An 11,823-nucleotide genomic window follows, 5' to 3' on the forward strand; every position below is an offset into this window, starting at 1 on the left:
AATGAAGACCAAAAAAAAAAAAAAGGAAATTGAATAATTTTTCTTTGGATAGATGGTTTTTGTAGCAAAACTAAATCTACTCTTGAACAGTCATGCCTGTAAATTAACAACTCGTGTAAACAAAAAAAGTCTGTCATACTTGATTGAATTATCATGCAAAGTATTTATCAGATTTCCATTTCAAAATATTTTATATACATTTAACGAAAGCATGTGCTGATTTTTATATTACATGTAAATCTGAACAAAGGAAACATTATTATACAAAGAAGAAACATGCTTTTTAAAACAAGTTTTTACCTGAAATTTATTAATGAGTTACTTACTTTCATTGACTAGATAGGACAGTATTGAGAAATACTCTCACTTATTTCAAAAAGGCCAAGCAAGTCATGTACAGAAATTTATTCCAGGGAAAAATTTAAATTAATTATTTGATTATTAGCCAGAATTCCATTGAGCATCTTGCCTTGAAATAGCGTAGAATGTATTTATATCCCTATTTCTTTTTTCCTAACATTAAACTCATCATTACAGTTTACTAATGTATTTATTATGATATAATATATATTTACAGTTTATATAAAATATATATAAAAACATGCTGGGATTTTAGGTACATGCTATGGCATGTACTGATGTAGTCTTTCTTATTTAGTCTTCTAAAGTCTTTATATAAATACTAATTTTGCTTCAGTAAATATCTGAAAGCATTTATTCCTCATAGCAATCATGGAGTCACATAATATCATTATTTCCATCTTGCAGATGTGAAAATTAATGCAACACAAATTGGTGAATTAACAGACACAAGGTCATAAAATGATGGAAACCAGTTATTTTAGATCCAGCAGCCACGCTCACAGTCACTATGCTGTGCTGTCTAAAAACAGAACCAGCAAAGTAAAGTATGTAGACAACAGTCTCCTAGAGACAATGAAAAGCAAACTTGAGGTACTAAAGGTGTGAAAATGACTGTTCCTTTACTAAACAATAATGTGAAAAAGGACTACAGATTTAAAGCAAGTGCAGACACATAGTATCCTAGCTGACTACATCAAGAAGATTAGATTTTAATCTGAAATTTAAAAAATCAGGATCAGATTCCATGCATGTCCTGATTTTTGTTGGGATGAACCCAACTACTATGTGTAACTATAATGCTCTAAAAAGAAATCATACAAAAAATATTAGATTTAGCTTTCCATTAATAGAGTTTCTAGATGACAGACAGTTTTTGCTAACTTTTAATAGAAAAGAAACATCTCACTAAAAACAAAATTTCACTGCTGTACTGTGGGACTGAAGTTTTAGGGGAAGGGCAAGACCAAGTTGTAATTGGCCTATCATCCCAGGGACTCAAGGTTGAAGCAGAAGAATTGTAAACCCAACCTGGTTAAGAACCTGTGTCAACATATAATAATAATAATAATAATAATAATAATAATAATAATAATAATAATAGCTGGAGATTTGCCTCAGTAGTAGAGCATTCCAGGATTCAAGCTGCAATACTGAAAAAAAATCATACTGGAAAATTGATGAAATAAATGGATGTAAAACATTCATGAGGTGGAATCCCATGGGGTCTTGGTAAGTTGGTGGTAAGGAATGAGAAAGAGAATGAATAGCAAAAGGTAATTTTTTTTTCGTCTTGGAAAAGTAGGTATGTTGAGGGAGGGATATATTGGGATAGTTAAGGAAATAAATAGTTTTAAATAGTTTTTAATTTTTTGTTGGATTTGATGTATTCAGGTTATAATTAACTGAAGAAAGTAAGCATGCTGTTGATATGAGTGTTCTTTCTCCACACACACACACATACACACACACTACACTTACATAAAAGAGTAAGATCTTGCCTTAGTGAAGCAGTTTAAAATAGATATTAAGAGCTCATACGCAAACCTGACTTTGAATCCTAGGTAAATTACTTTTAAAAAGTTACTCAAGTTTCTGTCTGTATGATGCCGTCATGCTACTAAGTACTTTACCATGTTAAAGTGAGAAAGGACACAGGTGCTCCATATCAAGTGCTTTGTGCAGAATGACGTGAAATACACTTTGAACATTCACGGTATTATTATTTTTATTATTACTCATATAAGAAAAAGTTATGGCTAAAGAAGTTATCAAAGTAACACACAAAGTAAGCTGGGAAAGTAAATACTTGAATACATATCTGTCTCAAATCATCAGGGCATGGATTCTAATTATTGTTCTCTTCTGGATTACTGTTTTTTCCACATCAAATAACATGCAAGCTGTTGGAGTTATTGTGATTTCTCTGAAATTCCCAAGAATATGTTGCTAGGAATGAAATCTTAGGAAAGTAAAAATTTGGGAGAAGAGAAAAAAAAAAAAAACCACAATGCCAATTAATTAACATCCTATATGCATAAGTAAATCCAGAATCTTCAAAGTTTTAAGATAGCATTTTATGAAGAATGGTGAAGGTCAAAGGTAACTGAGATGACAATAAGATAATGCTTGAAAAGCCTGCACTGGGCTTAAGCGAGTGCCTTGCTAATTTGGGTAGAAATACTAAAAGATATCAAAAACTGGGGACAAAATGCTTTCTGAATGATAATACAGTACTTAAAAGCAAGGCTGCCTATTACTTGAGAGATCAGGATTTTTGTCAAGTAGCCAATCTTTAATTGCAATGGAGAAAGAGCACTTGAAAAATGATTGTTCACATGTCTAAGAGCAAGTTCAACAACAATTTTATTCACAAAGCATGAAAATGCTAATGTTTCATCCTTATTATAAAGCTTCTAATGAAACATTGAAAATGAAATAACAAGACTCCATTCCAATGATAATGACTGAACCTAGAATGAAACAGTGATATCACATTTCCAATTCAAGTTTCTACAAATTAATATTACATTTTTTCAGTCCTCTATAGAGTTGAGAGGCTCAGTTTAATAGAGTTTGTTATAATGTGTTGTACATATTCAGAACTTCAGGTAATCATTTTTACTACATTTAAGTTCTATTGTCAAAATACAGTACATTTAAAAAATCCTTTTATTAAATTAATTTTCTAGTTTATAAATTGTCATTCTTGGACACTAAAACTACAATTTATATGCTGAATTTTTAAAGCTTTGTTAGTCTTTTTGTGTTTTTTTGTTGTTGCTTCATCAAACTTTATTTGCTCTTGGCCTAAGGCTATGATCTCTAGTAGAATATATTGATTCTTCCTCACTAGAAATTTAATTCTAACTGCTATATTATCTCTGTTTTATAATCCCGTGGCTGACTGTATTTCTGATATTTCTGTGGACTAGGTTTTGGGATGGTTGTTAAAGACATCATTCAGTATAAAGATTTTCAAAAGCTACATGGCTGACTTCTGAACAACTGTGATTAGGCCAATAAAGACTAGTGTGACATAAATGTCAAAAGTAAATCAGATAGGCATTTTAAAAATAAACTTTACGTTTTTGAAAAAATCTTAGGTTTATAGAAAAATCGAGAAGATAGTCCAGTAAGTTCCTTTATATCCCATACCTGGTTAGCTCTATTAAAATTGTACATTAGTGTGGCACTTTTGCTAAATATAACTAATCAATATTGGTATGTTATTATTAATAGTAATCCACATCGTACTCATGTGCTTTTCCTCTTTCAGAATGCCTTCTAGGATACAAGGCCATATTAAGTCATCCTGAATCCTTAACCTTCTTTTCACTGGGAAAAGAAAGTTTGATTTGATTTTGATAAATCACAATCTTGAGGATTTCTGGTAAGGTATTTTGTACAATGTACTCAAGTGTCATTTTCCTGATATCTTTTTCATTGATATACCAGGTCATGGAGTGTTAGAAAGAAGAGGATAGAGACACAGAGCCATTTACATCACATCAGATGAAGGGTACATACTAAGAGCATAACGTTGTGGTTGATGTTGACTCAGATTTCCCCACTGTGAATTTAATCTTTGTTTTTTCTGCTCTGTCCTCTCTGGAAGGCCATCACTGTAACAAAGCTGATGCTGGATCGGGAAGTGAAGTTTGACCTCCTTGAATTCTAGCATTCTTGCAAAGCAGAGACTTCTCTCATTTTTCTCCACTTACTTTGTTATTCAGTCATTCATTAATATCATCATGAACTCATATATTTACTATTGAGGGTTTGAATCCAATATTAACATAATTTTTCTGTGGTTCAAATTGCCCTGGTTTGGACATTGTAAATAATTTCACTTGATTCCTTTTTTCCATTGGCATACATTACTATGATTTTTTTTTCCTCTTGACTACTCTTTTATTGTCTAGCTCATATTGTATATTGCCTACTCCCATCCTGTAATCAGACATTTATGCAAGAAGCATAAGTTTGTTTTTATTGGATAAGGTTAATTGAAACCAAGAGATGGGTGCCAGGCTTTTCAATGCTACTGGTTGTTTCTAGGTCCTCCCAGTTAACAGAGGAAGGTAAAGTTTTGTGTGATATCCTGTGTATATGAATATATTTGTAAAATTATCAAAATTTTATCATCTATAATAAACTAAAAATGAATTTGCGCTGTACATTTCAAATTTTTATTATCTGTATCTATGAAAAGCTAAACAAGAGCTCATATCATTGTAGAAGTCAGATGTCTGAAATTAAGGTGTTCTCAGTGATATGCTCACTCTAAATGTTCTAGAAGAAATTGTTCCACCCTTTTCTCTCAGCATCTGGTGTTTTTGGGCCATCCTTGGCACCCTGATGTCTGACTGAGTTCAAATGATGTTCTTACTTGTGTCTCAACACAGTATTACTTCTGTCTTGTTTGTCTGTGTCCCTTCTCCTTTTAGAAGGACACCAGATATACTGTATTAAAAGCCCCACTCCATTTTTACATAAATGTGAATGTGTAACCGATGTGATTCTGCAATTTATATTTGGGGTAAAAATGGGAGTTCATAATCCACTTGAATCAAATGTATGAAAGATGATATGTCATGAGCTTTGTAATGTTTTGAACAACCAATTAAAAAAAAGCCCCACTCCATGCCAGTGTGACTTCATTTTAACTTTCCTGTGTTTATTTGTTTTGTATTGGTTTTGGTTTCCCTACTTAAAAGAATCTTGATTGTTTCCACTTTGGGCTGAAAATTAGTAATGCTGCTATGAACACTGATGTGAAGATTCATGTATAAACATCAAGTTTTCAAATTAGTTGATAAGGCTGATATTTTGTTACCAAGATTTTTGTAATAATGAAAACTTCAATATAAATTAAAAAAAACTTAGAAAACCACCCTTTGGATTGCTAAAATTCATATATTGGTTATCATCACCCTCAGTATTCCAGAGGTAAATGTATATCTTCTCCAAAAGCATCAAAACACTCTAGAGTGAAGATTCAAAAAAAAAAATGCAAGGTTAAACCTGGGAAAAATATTCTGCTTATTCTTTTAAACAACATTATGGTTTAGTCCAATTTTTATGGTTTTGACTAAATATCTGACAAAAAGTTTGTGTGAGCCTCATGTTTTCAGTGGTCTCAGTCAATAGACAATCTTCTCCATTACTCTAGGCTCAAGGTGATGCAGTACTTCTCAGAGAAGGACCCAGCAGAGAAAAGCTGCTCAGCTGATTGTGGGACCAGAAAACAGAGAAAAAGAGAGAGAAGAAGGGGCCAGAGGAAGAACAATCTTCCAGGACACATCCCCAATGACTTACCTCCGGCAGTCATGCCCTACCTGCCTACACTTACCACCCAGTCAGTCAGTTGCCTGAACGAGGAAGGACTAATTAGGTTATAGCTTTTAATATCTAATTTTATCACCATTGAAAACTCTTGCATTTTAAGAGGAGTTTTTTGGTAACATCTCATATCCAAACCATAGCATAGTATATGACTAAAGATCTAAGTATAAGACCTGAAACTGTAGAACTTTTAGGGAGAACATTTTATCATAATGGCGCAGGCAAAAAATTTTGAACAGGATACTTCTATCTCCAGAAATAAGAACAAAAACCAAAGTAAAAACTTCTGTACAACAAAGGAAACAACCGTCAGAGTAAAGAGAATCCTAAAAAATGGAAGAAAATCTTTACTAACTCCTCTTCAACAGGGGAATAACATACAAAACATATAAAGAACACCAAAAAAATGGCATTAAAATATAATCCAATCAATAAATGAGAAAATGAACAGATACTTCTAAAACAAAGAAGTACAATTGACAGTGATTATATGTTTAAAATGTGAAACATATTTAGCCAATAGGGAATGTAAATCAAATATACGTTGAAATTCTATCTTACTTCAGTTAGAATGCAAATAACACTAAAATGCTGGTGAGGATGAAGAAAAAAGAAGCTTTTAAACACTGATGGTGGAAGTGTAAATTCATACTATGGAAATCAGTATGGAGGTTCTTCAAAAAGCTGAAAATAGAACTACCATATGATCCAATTATACCAATTGTTGGTAATTATCCAAAAGAATTAAAATCAGCATACTTTCAGAGATACATGAGTACCCATCTTTTTCATAGCACAATTCACAATAATCAAATTGTTGGAATGAGTCTAGATGTTGATCAATGTATGAATAATAAAGAAAGTATGGTCTATGTATAGAAATGGAGTTTTATTCAGCCATTTAAAAGAAAGATATTATATCATTTTCAGGAAATGGATGGAACTGAGACTATAATTTTGAGTGAAATAGACTCAGAAAAGTATCATATGTTTTTACTCATATAAAGAGGCTATAGAGGGAAAAGAAAGAACGAAGAGTTATGTGTGATGCTACAAAAGTAGAAGAGAGAACTTTAGGGTAGATGAAGGGTATCAGAAGGAGGGAGATAGAAAAATTGGGGAATGAATTAATCAAATTGTATTTGTAATTTATTATAGCATGCATATCAACATGCCACAAGAAGACCCCAAATTCTGTATAATTAATATGCATCAATGAAAAATTTTAAAAGTATATTAAACTACTGTATTTTACATTTTCCTCTCTCTCCAATGTTAAACAAACAAAATAACCAAACAAATATTTTTTAAAAAGACCCAGAAACTATGAATGGTAATTTTTACATTAGGTCACAATTTGAAAACAACTTTCTAAAAGAGTGCACAATCTTAATGGAAGAAGGTAGAGATCCACAAGAAGGACCTTTTACTTATTATATTGTAAATATAATAAGTACACCCTTTTCCTGGAGAATGTATTTAACAATGTTTCAATTTTCTGAATAAAGCTTTCAAAATGCTTGACCTCAAAGCACATTTACTAACATTTTATTCAAGCAGGCTGTCCATGAGGAAAAGAGATTGACACATTGACACAGAGAAAAAAAATAAAGCAAGAATGAATGCACTATTTAAAAATTATATATATATATAAACATATTCCTCTTGTCCAAAGTACACACTATAACATCATAGTTGGTAGTTTCTAACTATTCTGTCTCTACTCCCCTTCCTTCTTCCTTTCTAGGACTAGTCAAAAGAAATGCATAGACTCTTCTCAAAAGAAGACAGGCAAGTGGCCAATAGGTATATGATAAACTTCTCAACATCACTAATCATCAGGGAAATGAAAATCAAAATCAAAATAAAATCTCTCTTCACTCCCATAAGAATGGTAATAAAGAAGACTAAAGATAACAAGTGCTATAAGGATGAGCACATGTTGGGTAAACTGGTAGTGTCATTATGAAACATAGTATATCAATTCTTCAAAAAAATAAAATAGAAATACTATATAACCCACCAATTTCATTATTAATATATACCCAATGAAATGAAACAAATATGTTGAAGATATATCTCCCCTCCCACATTTATTGCAGCACTATTCCAAATAATCAAGTTATGGAGTCAACCAAAATGCCCCTCAGTGCATGAATAGATAAGGAAAATGTGGTACATACACCTGATGGATTGCACGTCAGCCATAAAGCAATGCAATGTTGTAATTTGCAAAAATAGATGAATCTAGAGGACATCATGTCAAATAAATCTGGCACAGAAAGACAAGTACTACACAGTCAAACTTATGTGGAATCTAAAAGAGCTGATATCATAGAAGTATAGAGTAGAATACTTACATAAAAAATTTTACTTATTTTGTAGACAGAATACTGATATTCCAAATGTGTTCGTCTTGTAATATCATGAGACTGTGAATATTATCTTACATAGCAAAAGGGATTTTACTTATATAAATTAGATACCTTGAGATAGGAAAAATACCAGGAAATCTCTGCATGAGCCCATTTTAATCACATAGATCCTTAAAAACAGAGAACATTTTCTGGTTATGTTTTCAGAGAGCTTCAGTTGTAAAAGAAGTGTTGAAGACAGGGTACTTTGCTGGATTTGAAGATGGACAAAGACAGCCATGAGCAGAGGTACATAAATTGCCTTTAGAAGCTAGAAAATCAAGGGAATGAATTCTCTCCTAGAATCTCCAAAAAAATAACTGTAGCCCTGTAACACCTCTATTTTTACCCAGTGGGACCTGAGACTGACTTCTAATCTATAAAAGCACTAAAAATATATTTTTGTTTTTATGGGCCCAAAACTTTGTGTGTTACAGAAACCAGTACATCTTGTATAGATTAGATATATTCTGATGAAATGCAGAAAGGAGAAAAGGGGAAAAGATACCCGATTGGTGCTAAGAAAGTTAGTTGCTAACTTTCAAGGTTTTTATTGTAACGCAAAATGACTGTAGAAGAAAAAGAGGCAGCTACCTCATATTTCTTTTTATATTTTTATTGGATTTTTTATATACCATGCAATTTATAATTAAATGAGATAGAAAAATAGTAAAAGAAAATTGGTGCATGGAAATTGTCAAAATTTATTTTAGTAGCAAGACTGATTACATTTATACTCAATTGCATGAAAAGATATAATAAAGGAGGAATAGAAACTTCTAAAGTTGGTAAAGTGTATAAGCTAAAAACAAATAAATACATTTTAATAAGATATATCTTTCTTAGATACATCCAAGAGATTCATTAGTTTTTCTTTTCAGATTTTTTTTTATTAAGACATTGATTCATTTCACCTGCCTTAGCTCACTTAAACAACAGATTAATAGTCGAATTGGATGTGTGAAGGCTTTCCCTTCTTCTAAAGCAATTTCCTCACTGAGGAAGTTTCTCTCTTTCCCTACTTTTTTAATAAGCTTTTTTCTTGCTGCCCTCTCTCTTTAAATATGAGAAATAGCATGGAAGTGGAATCACCCTCTGGAAGCCCAGTGCATGGGAAGCCCTGTCCAGCAACATCCATCTCAGTCATACCGTTTTCTCACTAATTAGGATGCAGACTTAGGGCAAGACATTGACTCCCTTTTCTTTTGTATTACATGCTTTCAAAGGCCACAAACTTCCCTTCGCCTACTGTATTGCCTGCATCATACAAAATTAACATGAAGCATGCTGTGTTAAATGTTCATCTACAGGATATTATTAGAATAAAAAGAAAATCACAACAAAAATTTTAATTCTCAGCATTATTTCTTTTTTATCTTGACCAACAAAAAAGACATTGTTCAAATCTTTTTCATAGTGTATTTCGAAAAGTTGATGACACTCAAGCAATATAGTGTTGACCTGTTTCATGGGATGAAAAGCATGTGTAATATATTCTCTTAAAATAACCAAATTAACAAAACCATAACTAGAAAAATAACATATTTACAAGGTTTGAAAGACACTTATAGTTATCCAAAATGTTATATAGTAAAATCATATCAGAACTATTAAATATTTAACTTAGTAGTATTGAAAAACCAATTGAACAGTGCTGATTGTTTTGAAAATTCCTTTTATTATATATATTTAAAATATGTTTAATAGTAGATTAGATTGTACATAGGAAAAAAGAAAAAAAACCTCACTTTTCATGAACACCAAAGTTCAGGAGGTTTGCATTATACACATTGTTTATATGTATGGTAGCACATAAAGGCAACCATAGAAAGGAATAAATCAGAGTGCTTATTATATTGTGCAATTTCCAATTAAAGAAACCACAAAACTAGAATTGCAATTCAAAGAGCACTTGCCATTTTGCTTAAGCAGTACACCTTGCAGTCAGCAAGTTGTTTATTTTCCATGTAAATTGCTTTCCTGAGTGCTCTAACAGCATGTATTAAAAAATAAACAAAAACATAAACAGAAACCTCAATAAGCATAAGTTAAAACATTGAAAACTCAGACTGAAATATTTTCAGGAATTGCTTTTAGTCTAGCTCACATAAAATGCTCTTTAATGCTACTTTATTGCACTTTGAAATGTGCTGCAGTGTAACTATTAAAGGAACTTCATAATAGATATTGAATTGAATCATATTAGAACTGCTGATTCAACAGACATGTCATTTGTGACATTTTATTAAGTTCTAGATGATTAAAAAATTGGACATTAGTCAACAGACCTCTAGTTTTAAAATACTCGTTGATTTATATTTTCATTATGTACAAACTACATTTAAACTGCTTAGTAAGTGAAGGTTCAGTAACATTATCAAATCAACCCTATTTAAAATAACCTCCATTAAAAGATTAAACTAGTATAAGTTTTTAGTGTAAAAAATGTACTTAGAGACAATGAAAGATTTCAACATGAGTATAATAACTTGAATATATAAAAGCTTAAAGGTCAAGGAAGTTCATGAATAAGATTTAAAAAGAATAGGCATATTGCCAGCAATGATGTTATTTGAAGATTTCATTTAAAAATACACATTTCATCATTATAACCAATTTAAATGTATAAAAATTGCAGATAGTACAAAGACACTTCATATAATATTCACTTAGTTTATTATTAACATCTTACATTAGTTTGTACATTTGGCACAATTAAGGAACAAATACTGATAGATTATTTTACAATCTATAGCTCATAAACATTTCCTTAATTTTTACATAAAATTTTATGTAAAACTTTTTTATCCTTATTCTGCTGCAAAATCTCATTCAGGATACACATTACAATTAGTAGTTATATCTTCTTAGGCTTCTGTTGACTGGACAAATTCACAGACTTCCCTTGTTTTTGATGACCTTAAGAGATTAGAAGAAAATTGGCTGGATATTTTGAACTACTTTGGATTTATGTGACTTTTTTTCTGTTGAATAGCACCAGTTATGTGCTTTTTGGAGGAGGACCATAGAGGTAAGTGGCACTGTTTCACATCTTAATAAGGAGTCATAATATCAACATGACATCACCATTGATGTCAATTTGGATCGGTTGAATAAAGTAGTGCTTATAAGTATTCTCAACTGCAAAGTTATTGTTACTCTTTTGTATAGAAAAGAATGTCACCATTAAGTTCACAGGGCATGAGAGGAATGCTCCTCATACTTGAGGGCTAAGCATCAAAAAAAAAATTGCAATTCTGCACAAGAGATGTGTTTTTTTCTACTTATTTATTTATTCAAGTATTTATGTTAGAATGGAATTTATATTTATTTAGTTTTATTTGGATTATAATTTAATATTGCTTTATTTTCTGGTTCAAATTATTACATCTTTAGCCATTGGGAATATTTTTTTGTCCATGCCTGCTCCTTTAGTTCCCTTTATACCGTCTATTCTTTGTTTTGTTTTTGTATATGTTTGCACTTTCTTATGTGGCAATACAAAGTGATTTTTAATATTTAGCACAAATTATTTCCCAGTTGTAGAATTAGATATTTACCCAAAGAACACTGATGAATTTTACCAGACAATAATATTGGAAAACAAAACATAAATGTCAGATGTGATAATTTCTAATGCATTTCCATTGGATCTGGATCTTCGAAACTATGAAGGGTCACATATGTGTGTGTACTAAGC

Source organism: Marmota monax, unplaced genomic scaffold (genome assembly GCF_021218885.2).
Source record: "Marmota monax isolate L192 unplaced genomic scaffold, Marmota_monax_Labrador192_F-V1.1 WCK01_AAM20220418_F8-fsc00301, whole genome shotgun sequence".
Taxonomy (NCBI): Eukaryota; Metazoa; Chordata; class Mammalia; order Rodentia; family Sciuridae; genus Marmota; species Marmota monax.